The 13,653-nt window shown below is 44.7% G+C and overlaps 1 protein-coding gene across 7 annotated transcripts in view; it reads right to left on the bottom strand.

Moving 5' to 3' along the window:
- The window catches only part of N4BP2 (NEDD4 binding protein 2), an 81,585-nt gene extending 69,508 nt beyond the window's left edge, over window positions 1–12,077 (bottom strand). For 3 of the 7 annotated variants that reach the window (XM_068543071.1, XM_068543068.1, XM_068543074.1), the window contains exons 1-2: window positions 11,782–12,077; window positions 6,244–6,307 (exon numbers count right to left, since the gene is read on the bottom strand). The gene's annotated coding sequence lies outside the window, so the exon portion shown is untranslated. Of the gene's footprint in view, window positions 1–6,243; window positions 6,308–6,482; window positions 6,525–11,781 lie in introns of those variants that run through there. The other 4 variants (XM_068543073.1, XM_068543072.1, XM_068543069.1 and 1 more) reach the window with 3 other exon arrangements.
- Between the last annotated feature and the right edge of the window lie 1,576 nt (window positions 12,078–13,653).

The raw sequence follows: 13,653 nt of genomic DNA on the forward strand, positions 1-13,653 counted from the left end.
AAGAAGGCACCGCAATGAGAAGCCGGAGCACCGCAACGAAGAGTAGCCTCCACTCGCCGCAACTAGAGAAAGCCTGCGCACAGCAACAAAGACCCAACACAGCCAAATGAACAAATAAAGTTATTGTGTACTGTTGGTGGGAATGTAAAACGGTGCAGCTACTATGAAAAACGGTATGGAGATTCTTCAGAAAAGTAAAAATAGCAATCCCACTTTTGTGCATACGTCCAAAAGAATTGAAAACAGGATCTCCAAGAGATATTTGCACACCCATGTTCACTGCAGCATTATTCACAATAGTCAAGAGGTAGAGGCAAATTAAAAGTCCACGCAATCTCACACTTGGGGGACAGAGCCAACTTGGGCCCAGCACTGTACTGAAAGGGGTAAGGGCAGCCATTGCTAGTGCTCATGGAGATGGTGGATAGGGAGCTGTCTTGAGCTGTGACTGGCATACTAGAACTGTCCCAGCGTGTGTCCCAGCCTGGACCAGGCACACGATACAGCTCCTCTTGCTTCAGTGCTGCTCCCCATTGCCAAGCATGGGGAGAGTGCACACTTAGAGAGAACAGACCAGCTAGGACCCGACCCTCAGGATTTCTAACTCCAACACCTTGGGACCTGACAATGCCCATAATAGGGTGGTGATGGCCACTGAACATGGGAGAAGCCCCAGTTCACACCTGGCTCTGGTTCTAGCCTCTCAATCTCTAGTCCCACCTCACACCAAGGTGATAGCTTCCAGCACACCCTGGGGGAAGATGTGACCCATACTCACATGCAGAGGACACCCCTTCAAGACCAGGATAGGTATCCTAATTTCATAGAGACAGAGTGAGTTAAACAAAATGAGAAGACAAAGGGATTTCTTTCAAATGAAAAAATAAGAAAAAAAAAACCCTGGGGAAAAAAAAAAACAGCCAATGAAACAGACAAATAATTTACCAGATAAAGAGTTCAATGCATTAGTAATAAGAATGCTAACTGAACTTGGAAAAAATTGAGATGAACACAGTGAGAATTTTAACAAGAAACAAGAAAATATAAAAAAGAACCAGTAAGAGCTGAAAGATACAATAACTGAAATGAAATACACACAAGGAGTTGACAGCAGACTAGTTGATACAGAAGAACATATAAGTAATGTTAAAAAAAGTTCATGCAACCTAAATGTTCATCAATAGAAAACTGGATTAAGAAAAGTGGGAAGGACTTCCCTGGTGGTCCAGTGGTTAAGAATCTGCCTTCCAATGCAGGGGACGCGGGTTCGATCCCTGGTCAGGGAACTAAGATCCCACATGTCACAGGGCAACTAAGTCTGCGCACCGCAACTACTGAGCCCTCGCACTTTGGAGCCCGCGCGCCACAACTAGAGAGAAGCCTGCGTACCACAACTAAGACCCGATGCAGCCAAATAAAGAGAAAGAAAAAGAAAGAAAAAGAAAAAAAAAAGAAAGAAAATGTGGGATACACATACACACATATAAATAATGAAATATTATGCAGCCTCTAAAAAGAAGGAAATCCTGTCATATGCTCTAACATAGATGAACCTTGAGGACATTATGCTAAGTAAAATATGCCAGTCACAAAAAGACAAATAGTGTATGATTCTACTTATATGAGGCATCTAAAGTAGTCAAGTTCCATACAGATGGCCAACGGAACATCATTAATCATCAGAGAAATGCAAATTAAAACCACATGAGGGACTTCCCTGACGGTCCAGTGGTTAAGACTTCGCCTTTCAGTGCAGGGGGGGTGCGGGTTTGATTGCTCAGGGAGCTAAGGTCTCACATGCCTTGCTGCCAAAAAACCAAAACATAAAACAGAAGCCATATTGTAACAAATTTGATAAAGACTTAAAAAAAAAAAAATGAGATGTCACCTCATACCTGTCAGAATGGCTATCATCAAAAAAAACACAGGGGCTTCCCTGGTGGTGCAGTGGTTAATAATCTGCCTGCCAATGCAGGGGACATGGGTTCGAGCCCTGGTCCGGGAAGATCCCACATGCTGCAGAGCAGGTAAGCCCGTGTGCCACAACTACTGAGCCTGTGCTCTAGAGCCCACAAGCCATAACTATTGAGCCCGTACACCACAACTACTGAAGCCCTCACGCCTAGAGCCCGTGCTCTGCAACTGCAACAAGCCCGCACTTCACAACAAAGAGTAGCCCCCGCTTGCCTCAACACAGCCAAAAATAAATAAATAAAATAAATAATTTTTTTTTAATTAAAAAAAAAAAAACACAGATAACAAATGTTGGTGAGGATGTGGAAAAAAGGGAACCCTCGTGAATGTAAGTTGGTGCAGCCACTGTGGAAAACGGTATGGAGGTTTCTCAAAAAACTAAAACTAGAACTACCATATGACCCAGCAATTCTACTCCTGGGTATATGTGAGAAAAAATGAAAACATTTATTGGAAAAGATAGATGCACCCCAGTGGTCACAGCAGCACTATTTACAATTGCCAAGATATGGAAGTAACCTAAGTGTCCATCAACAGATGAATAGATAAAGAAGATGTACACAATGGAATACTACTCAGCCATAAAGAAGAATGAAATTTTGCCATTTGCAACAACGTGGATAAACGTGGAGGATATTATGCTAAGTGAAATAAGTCAGAGAAAGACAAATACTGTATGATACCACTTATATGTGAAATCTAAAAAATAAAACAAGCTAATGAATATAACAAAAAGAAACAGATTCACAGATATAGAAAACAAATCTGTGGTTACCGGTGGGGAGAGGGAAGGGGGTGAGGGGCAAGATAGGTGTAGGGAATTAAGAGGTACAAACTACTATGTATAATATAAGCTACAAGCCATATGCTAACACATATATATGGAATCTAAAAACAGAAAATGGTCAGAAGAACCTAGGGGCAGGACAGGAATAAAGACGCAGATGTAGAGAATGGACTTGAGGACACGGGAGTGGGAAGGGTAAGCTGGGATGAAGTAAGAGAGTAACATTGATGTATATACACTACCACATGTAAAGTAGATAGGTAATGGGAAGCAGCCACATAGCACAGGGAGATCAGCTCGGTGCTTTGTGACCACCTAGAGGGGTGGGATAGGGAGGGTGGGATGGAGGGAGATGCAAGAGGGAAGAGATATGGGAACATATGTATATGTATAACTGATTCACTTTGTTATAAAGCAGAAACTGACACACCATTGTAAAGCAATTATACTCCAATAAAGATGTTAAAAAAAAAAAAAAAAAAATATATATATATATATAAGCTACAAGGATATATTGTGCAACACAGGGACTATAACCAATATTTTATAATAACTATAAATGGAGTATAACCTTTAAAAATGGTCAATCACTATGTTGTACACCTGAAACATATAATATTGTCCATTAACTATACCTCAATAAACAAATATAGTAGTCAAACTCTTACAAAGTAGGATGACAGATGCCAGGGGCTAGAGGTGAGGTGGGGGAGGCGGGGTTGTTCAATGGGTAAAGAGTTTCAGTTCTGCAAGATGAAAAAGTTCTACAGACCTGTTGTATTAACCATGTATATACAGTAAGTCCCCTCCATACAAACCTTCAAGTTGCGAACTTCCAAAGATGCAAACGTGTGCTCGCATGTCCAATCAAGTAAGGCGTGAGTGAAATTACAGCTTGCCCTCTGTCTCCTATTGCTGAGAATCCTTCAGCTCTACCATCTCCCACCTCCTCCCCCTCCTCCAGTCAGTAAACCTTCTTGCCTGTTCACTCGATGCCAGCTCCTGTATGCCAGCTATTGTACAGTACTACTGTACTTTTCAAGGTACTGTACTGTAAGATTAAAAATGTTTACTTTTTTTGTTTTTTTATGTATTATTTGTGTGAAAAGTATTATAAATCTATTATATTACAGTACTATACAGTCGATTGTGTTAGTTGGGTAGCCAGGCTAACTTTGTTGGACTTATGAACACGTTCTCAGAATGGAACTTGTTCATATGTAGGGGACTTACTGTATTATTAACACTACTATACGGTTCACTTAAAAATAGTTAAGATGATAAATTTTGTTATATGTTACAATTTTAAAAAAATCTATAAGGGGTTTAACTACAAAGAAAAACAAATGTAAGAGAAGGGAAAGAAAATGTTCACTCAAGAGAGGTGAAGTCAGAAATAGAACAGAAAAGAAAATCACAAATAGAAATCCCAAGAAGTATAAATTTAATTACAATTACACCATCATTTATCAACTCTAGGTCTCCTGATAAAATAGATTTACTGAATCTTTATAGCTCCAGAAACTATACGCAGAATACTCTACTAGGTGTTCTGCACACCCCAATATGACTGATTGTACATAAACCATATCCATGTCCTATTCAGCCACTTCTTTCCTACCAACTACCACCCTCCAAAAAGCCTCCATCCTCTCCTCCCTATCTTTAAAAATTCTAATTCTAAAAAGTTCAAATTCCTGTAGCGGAAAAACTGTTTGAAATTTGGTTTCTCAATACACCCTGAATTGATAACAATGAAGAGAATTCTTAACTCAGACTATCAATTGATAAAGATGAAGAGAATTCTTAACTCAGACTATCCAAACTCCCAGTATTTCCTAGACAGTTTCAGTTCCTTAAAATAAAAGCAGTTTACAATTTATTGTTTCAACTTCCCACTTTCTGTTGACTTCTTGATCCAAGGCAATCTGACGCCTACATCTACTGGTTTTTCCCTGGCTGCCCCTTCTCAGTCTCCTTCATTGATTGCTTTTCTCCTGCTCACTCTTTCAGTGTCATTGTTACCCTGGGTTCTGTTCCCAACCTTCTGCTCCACCACCTTTTTCTAGGCCCATCCAAATCCATGGCTTCAGTCCCTCTGACTCCAGCCAAGAATTCTCTCCCAAACTCCAATATAGTTAACTGCCTTGAGATAGGAGATAGATGGGCCCCTGGGCTAGACAGCTGGTGTTTGTCAAGTGGAGTAAAATTGAAGCTTTGTTTTCCCTAGACACTCCAAGGACAAAGTTAGTGGCAAGAGCTAAGCTTTGCTGAAGTAAAGAGATAAGATGACCGCTCCTGAGGATGACAAAAACTTCCCTGTCTGCACATGCACAGGAAGGCTCCTTGAGGGGTCAAAAAAGGGAGGGGGCGCCACCCCATAATAAGTGTGGACATACCCCCAACAGCCCTCTGCGGTGGAATCCACCTTAGCAAAAAGTTGCGCACCCATGCTGGGGAGAGTCCTAGGACAGGTCAGATGTGAAAAAAGAAACAAGATTATTGGCCTAAAGTAAACAAAGACCTGCAAGGACTGTCCTATATAAGTGATTTAAATCACCTCTTTACTACACTCCTCCTCATTAAAGAAGAGACTCATACCCTTTCTCTCCAGGTGTATATTTCTGCCTTGCTTCAGGCTTAAATAAACAAACTGTTTCTCTGTGTGCTCTCCCACTTGTTGTGTTGTGTCTCTAATAATAAAATTTGTACCGGTTTTTACAGTTTTTGCCTCCTTGAAACATTCCTGCTTTCAAACAGGGGCAAGAGTCAGGACCTCTTTGCTTCTAGCCTCTAGCCCCTGGTGGTCTAGCAGCTAGGATTCCTGGTTCTCTTCCAGGCTACCCAGATTCAACTCCTGGGCAGAGAACTAAAATCTCTCTTCAGGACCGCTCACTGCTGTCTCTCCGAGATCTGCCTGACAGACATATCCACTTGGATGTTACACAGGCACTTCAAGCCTGAGAGTTCCAGCTTATAATGTTTCAATGACTCCACAGCTTTCAAGATCAAGTTCCAACTCCTTGGTAAACCATTCAAGGACTTCTATGATTTGGCCCCTTACCTACCCCTACCGTCCTCTTCCTCTACTCCTCCCCAGGTACTCTCTACTCCTCCTGTATGTAATTATTTGTTTCCCAAATAATTAGATAGATGGGCCCCGGCCCATCTCACATCTCTGTGCCTCACACATGTTCTACCCAAAAGTCCCTCTACTCCATCCCACCCAACCCGTATTTCTTGCCTCAATTAACTTTCTTTCAGGAAAGTTTTCCACTATCCCAAAGTCTGATTTACACAGAGCTGCCACTGCATCCTAGATACACCTCTACCTTAGCACCTTTGTATTTATTTGTTTAGACTACTAGTCTATAAGCATCTCACAATGTGTTTCTATTTAGCAAACAAAAGCTTAACAAATATTTGTTATATGCCAGCACAAACCAAAAGGTCAATTTAGTTCTTTAAAATACTGGACTTACCATTTCGGTACCTGGAATACTCAGGTCCATAATACAGAGTATCTCTTTCCCATGAATAAAATATCTAGGAAAATAAATTGAAAGTCAGAAGGGTGGTTAAGATTTAGAATGGATATTCTTTGTGTCTGCCCAGAACTCCTTCTCCTCTCCTACTCCACCAGAGGCCTGATTCCTGCTAATAGACCCCTGGCTATATAAGTAAGCACATCACATGATGTAGGTTGAACTAGGCATAGTACCTCATCCCCTCAGCTGCAGGAACTGGTCAAAGGACAGGCATGTGAGCAACTCTATGTAGATCCTCTGACATGAGTCTCTAAGTAGGTAAGCCTGTGCGCCAGGAACCAGGTCCCACTTTGTGAAGAAGCGTATCTGCAGTAGGAGAGATGGCGCCAGTGGTTAGGACTAGTGGTTAAGACTCAGCGCTTTCACTGCCAGGTCCCAGGTCAGGGAACTAAGATCCCACGTGCCGCGGGGTGCAGCCAAAAAAAAAAAAAAAATTTATAGGAAGGATCTAACTATGGGCAAGTTCCCACCTTAGCTCCTTATGGCCATCTCTATCCATACACTTTCTGTTATATGGTTATTGAACCAGTAACTTTTCCATCCATAGGCCATTTCAAACTGTATCTTTGTTATTTGCAATCCAAAAAGTCCTAACTAATAACCTCTAACTAATATTCGGAGAAACTGAATAAGATGGAAATTATATGTAAAGGTATACTTCACTGAAACTGTAAAAGGACCTACTTAGTATGCCTTTCCTACTTAGAAAACTTTCATCTATCAGATATAATGTCTTTCTCTTCCCTACTAGGTAAACCCCAAAATTACTATTTAATTCCCTTTTTAATACACTCTATGCAAATCACATCTTTTTTTTTTTTTTTTTTTTTTTGGCCATGCCACGCAGCATGCAGGATCTTAGTTCCCTGGCCAGGGATCAAACCTGTGCCCCATGCCGTGGAAGCATGGAGTTTTAACCACTGGACCACCAGGGGAGTCCCTCACATCATTTTTTAAGATAGTCAATTTACCTCTTTCTTTGTTACACCCTAACCACTACAAGGTGAGATAACAATAAGCAATTACAATGAGAATGTAGAATGCTAGGCAAACAAGTAGAGGGCTGGCTTCCCTAGAGAGGTTATCACCTCTATGGAGACCTGAAAGGTAAGTATGAGCTAACAAAACCAAAGGGGAAGGAAGCAGGGTGCTAGGGAAGGCATTCCAGACAAGAGGAAAGCTTCTGTACTCAGGCCTAGATTTAACAAACGTGGCATCTTGAGGGAGAAATCCAAATAACTGTTTATGACTAGCAGCACATTGAGGGCAAAAGGAGAAAGTGACAGAGGATGAAGAAGTAAACATGCCAGATCATGATCCTGAAAGCCAAATTAAGAAGTTCAGGGACTTCCCTGGTGGCACAGTGGTTAAGAATCTGCCTGCCAATACAAGGGACACGGGTTCGAGCCCTGGTCCGGGAAGATCCCACATGCCGTGGAGCAACTAAGCCCGTGTGCCACAACTACTGAGCCTGCGCTCTAGAGCCCGCGAGCCACAACTACTGAGCCCACGTGCCACAACTACTGAAGCCCACGCGCCTAGAGCCCATGCTCCGCGACAAGAGAAGCCACCGCAATGAGAAGCCCACGCACCGCAACGAGGAGTAGCCCCCTCTTGCTGCAACTAGAGAAAGCCCGTGCGCAGCAACGAAGACCCAACGCAGCCAAAAATAAATTAATTAAATAAATAAATTTTTTTTAAAAAGTTCAGATTTTATCCTGAAGGCAATGAAAAGTCACAAAAAAAAATGTTTTGGGACTTCCCTGGCAGTCCAGTGGTTAGGACTCTGCGCTTCCACTGCAGGGGCGCACAGGTTTGATCCCTGGTTGGGGAACTAAGATCCCACAAGCCACACGGTGTGGCCAAAAAAAAAACAAAAAGAAGTTTTTAGCAGGGGAGTTACAGGTTTAAATGTGTTAGACAAATTACTCTGGCTACAGTGGGAAAAGTGGATTGGAAGGCAAGACTGGAAGAAGGGATAACCACTTGGGAGGCTATTGCGGCAATCCAGGTAAGAGATGATGCTAACCACGGAGTTGGATGTTAGCCTTGGGAATAGAGGAAAAGGCACAGATTCAAGAGATATTAAGGAGAAAGAATTCAACAGGGCTCAGTGATCAATCAGAATATGAAGCGAAAAAGAGAGGAAAAGGAATAGCCTATGTTTCTGCCAAGTTATTATTAGCAGCGCCTACTATTTACCGAATTCTTAGCACACATGCATTATCTCATTTAATCTTCCCCTAGAAAGAAGACGCAGTTTGTTTCATATTTTTGGTTTGAGGCTGGGAAAGGGAAGGTTGATAATAACTACAGTTTGGGATATGCTCAGTCTGAGTTACCTGTGGGAGCATACAAATGAACATGTCATGAAGGTAGATGATATACAAGTCAGTTATCAGAAAAGAGCTTTGGGTTGGAGATATAAGAATTATCAGCATACACATAGTAACTGGGAGAAATATTTGTTAAAGTAAAATATCTCTTTTATTCATGCCAATATTTATTTAATACCTATACAACTATAGCTTTGGGACTAGTGTTAGGGGAAAAAAAATTGAGTAAAATTCAGTGAAACTCAGTTACTTTAGGGAGGAGGTAGCTCAATATAGCAGTAAGTATATAACGGTTCAGAGGTAATACAATGAGTACGTGATTATCTCTGCTGGGGGAAGGAAGGAAAGAAGACTTTACAACATGTACCACCTAAATCTTGAAGTAGGTTAGCAGAGAGTTTAGGGGGAGGAGGATACGGAGAACAGTGAAGACACTACAGGCGGAAGAAACAAATTCAAAGACAAAAGAAAAAAATTTTTAAAAGATACCCTGCTTCAGAACAGAAAAATTAAATATTATTCATGTCAGTCTCCCAAACTAATTCTTAAATTTAATAAATAGAGCAGATATATTAAAAAAAAATTTTAAAGACACATAGGGGAAATTCATTCTACTAAATACTATATCGTATTATGAAAGTAACATTATAAAATTAAATGGTATGGCTACAAAAATCCGATAAAAGATGGAAGAATTGTTATTAAAAGTCAAGAGTCCAGATATAATTCCTTTTTTAAAAAATTTTATTTATTTAATTAATTTATTTTTGGCTGTGTTGGGTCTTCGTTGCTGCACGCGGGCTTCCTCTAGTTGTGGCGAGAAGGGGCTACACTTCGTTGCAGTGCGCGGGTTTCTCATTGCGGTGGCTTCTCTTGTTGTAGAGCACGGGCTCTAGGCGCGCGGGCTTCAGTAGTTGTGGCTCACGGGCTCTAGAGCGCAGGCTCAGTAGTTGTGGCGCACGGGCTTAGTTGCTCCGCAGCATGTGGGATCTTCCCAGACCAGGGATCGAACCTGTGTCCCCTGCATTGGCAGGTGGATACTCAACCACTGCGCCACCAGGGAAGCCCCAGATATAATTCTAATGACGTTTGGCTTACTCATAGACTGGCATGATAAATATAAAAAAAAAATTCCATCTCTTCTTTAATTCCTAATAAAACTACTACTAAAGGCATTTAATGTGATCTGCTAAGATTTAATGTTTGACCTGACACACTAAGATTATTCCCAAGACTTAGAATGTGAGTTTGCATATAAAAAGCTGAATAGAAGGAAGACAAAGATGGTAGCTCTCTTCTAACTGCTTTACATATCAAAAGACGTGCATAACCATAGATAATCAAGAAAAAAAGGGGAGATTTTAAGAGAAGGAAAATCCTCAGATAGTATTAAAAAAACATGCACCTACATTGATAATATTTATTTAGCCTCTATGGTGTACAGATACTATGCCTACTTTAATAAAGAAAAAAACATTCCATAACTTAAGCCCACTTTTTCTATGAAGTCCAGTGCTCGGTCCTCTTTACTCTCCCCTTCAAAGCAACTAAAGTCAACAGGTGCACAAACTGACACTGGTAAGTACTAAATGCTGATTTGTCCTGGGTTTTGTTTGTTTTATACGTTAGTCTTTTTTCATGAACTAAAGTGTAGCATTCATGTAGAAAAGCAGCCACTTCTTTCCTATTCTTTTCACAATCTCCATCACGGCAGCCCCCCATCCTAGCACAGCCACTTGAATAATAAAGGCTCTGGCACAGGAACAAAAAATTGTTGATTTAATTTCTGACCTTTAACAACGGACAACGTAAGAAAATTAAACTACGCTTATTATCAAAACACAAACAACATGATGTTTACATTTCTTAAGCCGTTTAAGGATTCTTTCATTGAAAACTGAAGGATGAAAGTTAAAATGAGTTAAAAGGAGAGCTGGGCGTTTGATAGAAAAACAGGTATGGAAATAATAAAAACAGAATGAAAAGGCTGCTGTTGAGATGAAAAGGTAACATTTTTTTTTAAGTGGGGGAAGAGAGGCAGCTGCAAATCAGTTTCTTCTGAGAAGCCAGGTTCATGTCCAGGATTTTTTTTCTCTGAGCTCAACCAATCCCCACCTTTTCTGAGTTATCCAGTTTCCAGGCAAGCAGCGCTTCTTGATTGGCTTAAAGATGTCGAGTAGAAAAACCAGCCAATCCTACCTTCAAGTCAGAACTGTGCTATGGAGACATTACAACCACTGCATGGCGAGAATGTGTACAAACCTGTCCGTGCCACAAACATCAGATCCTAGTTCTAAAGACTGTTGCCGAAAAGAAGATTCTTTAAAGCCAACAGTGAGCGCGATCGGGTGTTTACACTTTTTTTTTTTTTAATTACTCTAGCTTTCTTTCGGAGAGAAAAAAACAAAAACAAAAAACACCACGTTTTAACCAAGAGCTTAAGAAATAAACTGCCCCAGGTCGAGTGACTCACTCTACCCAAGACGGATTTCCACACGGACCTCTAGGAGAGGGTCCGGATCACGGTAGGGCTCTAGGAGGGACCCAGCGAAGATCAAAGTTGCCGTGGGGGAGGGGGTGTGGACGACGATCCAAGCGGCACAGACACCGGGAACCGGGAATGCCTCCCCGCAGTATCCAAACTCGGAACGTGCGGAGAGGCTGTGTTTGGATTGGAAGTGAGTAAATAAACAGCTCTGCTAGGACTACGTGCTCGGGAGGGTGGCCCGAAGTTCCAAGAAGGATCCGCCTGGGAAAAGCCGAAGGCGCTCGGAGGGCCTCGAGGTCAAGTCCGGGCGGGAACTGACAGGGAAGCTACTGGGGGCGAGAGGGGTGTGTCAAGGGCCTGGAGGCCCGCCAGGGACTGGGGGGCCGGGAAAGCGGCCGCGGCCCCCGCCTTCGCCCGACCTCGGGCGGCGCGCCATGGCCCGCCTCTCACCGACGCCTCACTTCCTTTCCGTCCGGGCGACCGGGCCCGCGGGCCGGACTGCCCGCGCCGGCCCCCCACGTTCGGGGATTGGGGTTTCGGTGGCAGCGCCTCCCGCCGCTTACCTTAGGCCCTCCGCTCGGATTCAGGGACTCCGAGATTCCTTCCCTCCCGGACCCTCAGCCCGGCCCCGCCGCCCACCGCCTTTACCTGCTCCGGGAACGGGCGGAGGGCGTCGAGGCCGAGGCCGCGTCGTCGAGTGTGAGACGCAGCGCCGCGATTCCGCAGCCCTTTCCCGCCGCCGCCACTGGGCTCTCCGGCACGGCGCAGGGCTGGCGAGCAGCGCTGGCCGCGGGGGAAGACGCGCGGCGGGCGCCCGGCGGAGAGACACTGCCACTCTCCGTCCGGCCGGGGAAGAGCAGCCTCGCAGCAACCAGCCGCGAGAGGGCGGGTGGGCGGCCGAATGGGGAGGGGTCTCGGGGAGTAGGGAATGGCTGCCACGTAGCCCAGGTGGATCGCTGCTCTCCGCCTCCCCCATCCACGCCGGCTCCCGGCCACGACCTCTGGCTCGTCCCCGAGCTCCGCTGGGGCGCGTCGGCCCGCCCCGCAGGGCCGGCCCCGGCGACCCCTGCCCGCGGGCGCTCCCGCCTCTCCCGCTCCCCACTGAGAGCGGGTCCCGGCCTGGCCGGTTCTGCCGCATCTGAGCCGCTCCCCGCCCCCGAAAAAAGCTCGCCCGAAAGCCTGACGTGTTTCCCCCTCTCCTTGTCGTGGGGTCACACGGAGAAGCAAGCCCTTTTCAATGCGTCGGGTTTTCGGGGAAGGCGGGAGCCGTTTTGAGCTGGTGAACGTAGCAATAAGGGGCCCGTAATTTCGGCCGAAACAAGCTGCGCGGTAACCGTGTTAGACACAGCCGTGTATAAGCCTCTTCACTCTCTCCCAATCTTCAAAAGCAAAACAGAAACACTAGATCGTACTCGCTGGTTGAGGCGGGGGAGGAAATGGGAGCCGGGGCGGGCCCGCCAGCTCGCGGGTCCCAGCAGCAAGTTGGGAGGGACCGCGGGGCGAGCCAGGCGGCCTCAGCTTAGCCTGAGCTGTTGACTCGAGGCGTGTAAGGCCACGGCGGCGGCCGGCGCGCGAGCCCCGCCTCCGCGCGCGCCGCGCTGTCCGCGGGAGGTTTCCGGGCGCGCGGCCCGCTGCCCCTCTGCGCGCTCGGGCGTCGGACACGGCGCGGCCGCCTCGGAGCCGGGACACAAAGGGGTCGGCGGCAGCCACGACCGCAGCGGGGACCGAGGCTGCCTGGTCCCACCGGCGCCGCCGACATGCGGTCAGAACACGCTGGCGGAAGCACCATAAAACGAGACCACGTTTGCAACGTAGAACCGCAGGCGCTGACCTTTGCCCCGCTTAGAGCTTCAGTTTTCAGGTGCCGAGAAAAAGCAGCGAGGTTTTCTGCCCTTTTGCATTCACTGTGTTATTAGACCGTCCCCAAAACCTGCTCCATTTTTTTGTCCTCCTAAACTCTGCCTTCCTTTGTTTGCTTTTTCTGTGTTCTGACGTGAAATGTTCAGTGTTTTCAGGCACACGAATTTTTTCACTCTTGCTTTCTGGGGGTGGTGATTATGCTTATTTGTTTTTTTCCTCCCTCTGTTCCCCTCCCTTTGCAATTACTTTTTGTTCCACCATCAGTGTTTTTCGTAGAGAAACGAAGTAGCCCCCTGACAAAGTATTCCTTTGCATCGAAGAGACAGACTGTCAGTGTTGTTTTAGTAATTGCTATAAACTGAGTGGAAATTTGGGGAAAATGCAAGTGAATTTTTATCTTCATTTAGGTCTAGTTGGAACGCTAACTCACGAAAACATTCTAGTGGTTTTTTTAGAAACCCGAAATATTTAAGCAGAGACTTCGGGTTTGGTACATGTTCTAATGAAACCAACAACACGGGAGAAAAAGGTCTGTTTTTTTTTTCCTTTTGTATGATTTTTGTATTTTTAAAAGTCCCTTGAGCCCCTGTTAAGAAATTAAGATACAAACACCCCTATCAATGCTTTTATTAATTTTGAAGCAGCAGAGATTTAACAAAG

Source organism: Eschrichtius robustus, chromosome 4, assembly GCF_028021215.1.
Source record: "Eschrichtius robustus isolate mEscRob2 chromosome 4, mEscRob2.pri, whole genome shotgun sequence".
NCBI lineage: Eukaryota > Metazoa > Chordata > Mammalia > Artiodactyla > Eschrichtiidae > Eschrichtius > Eschrichtius robustus.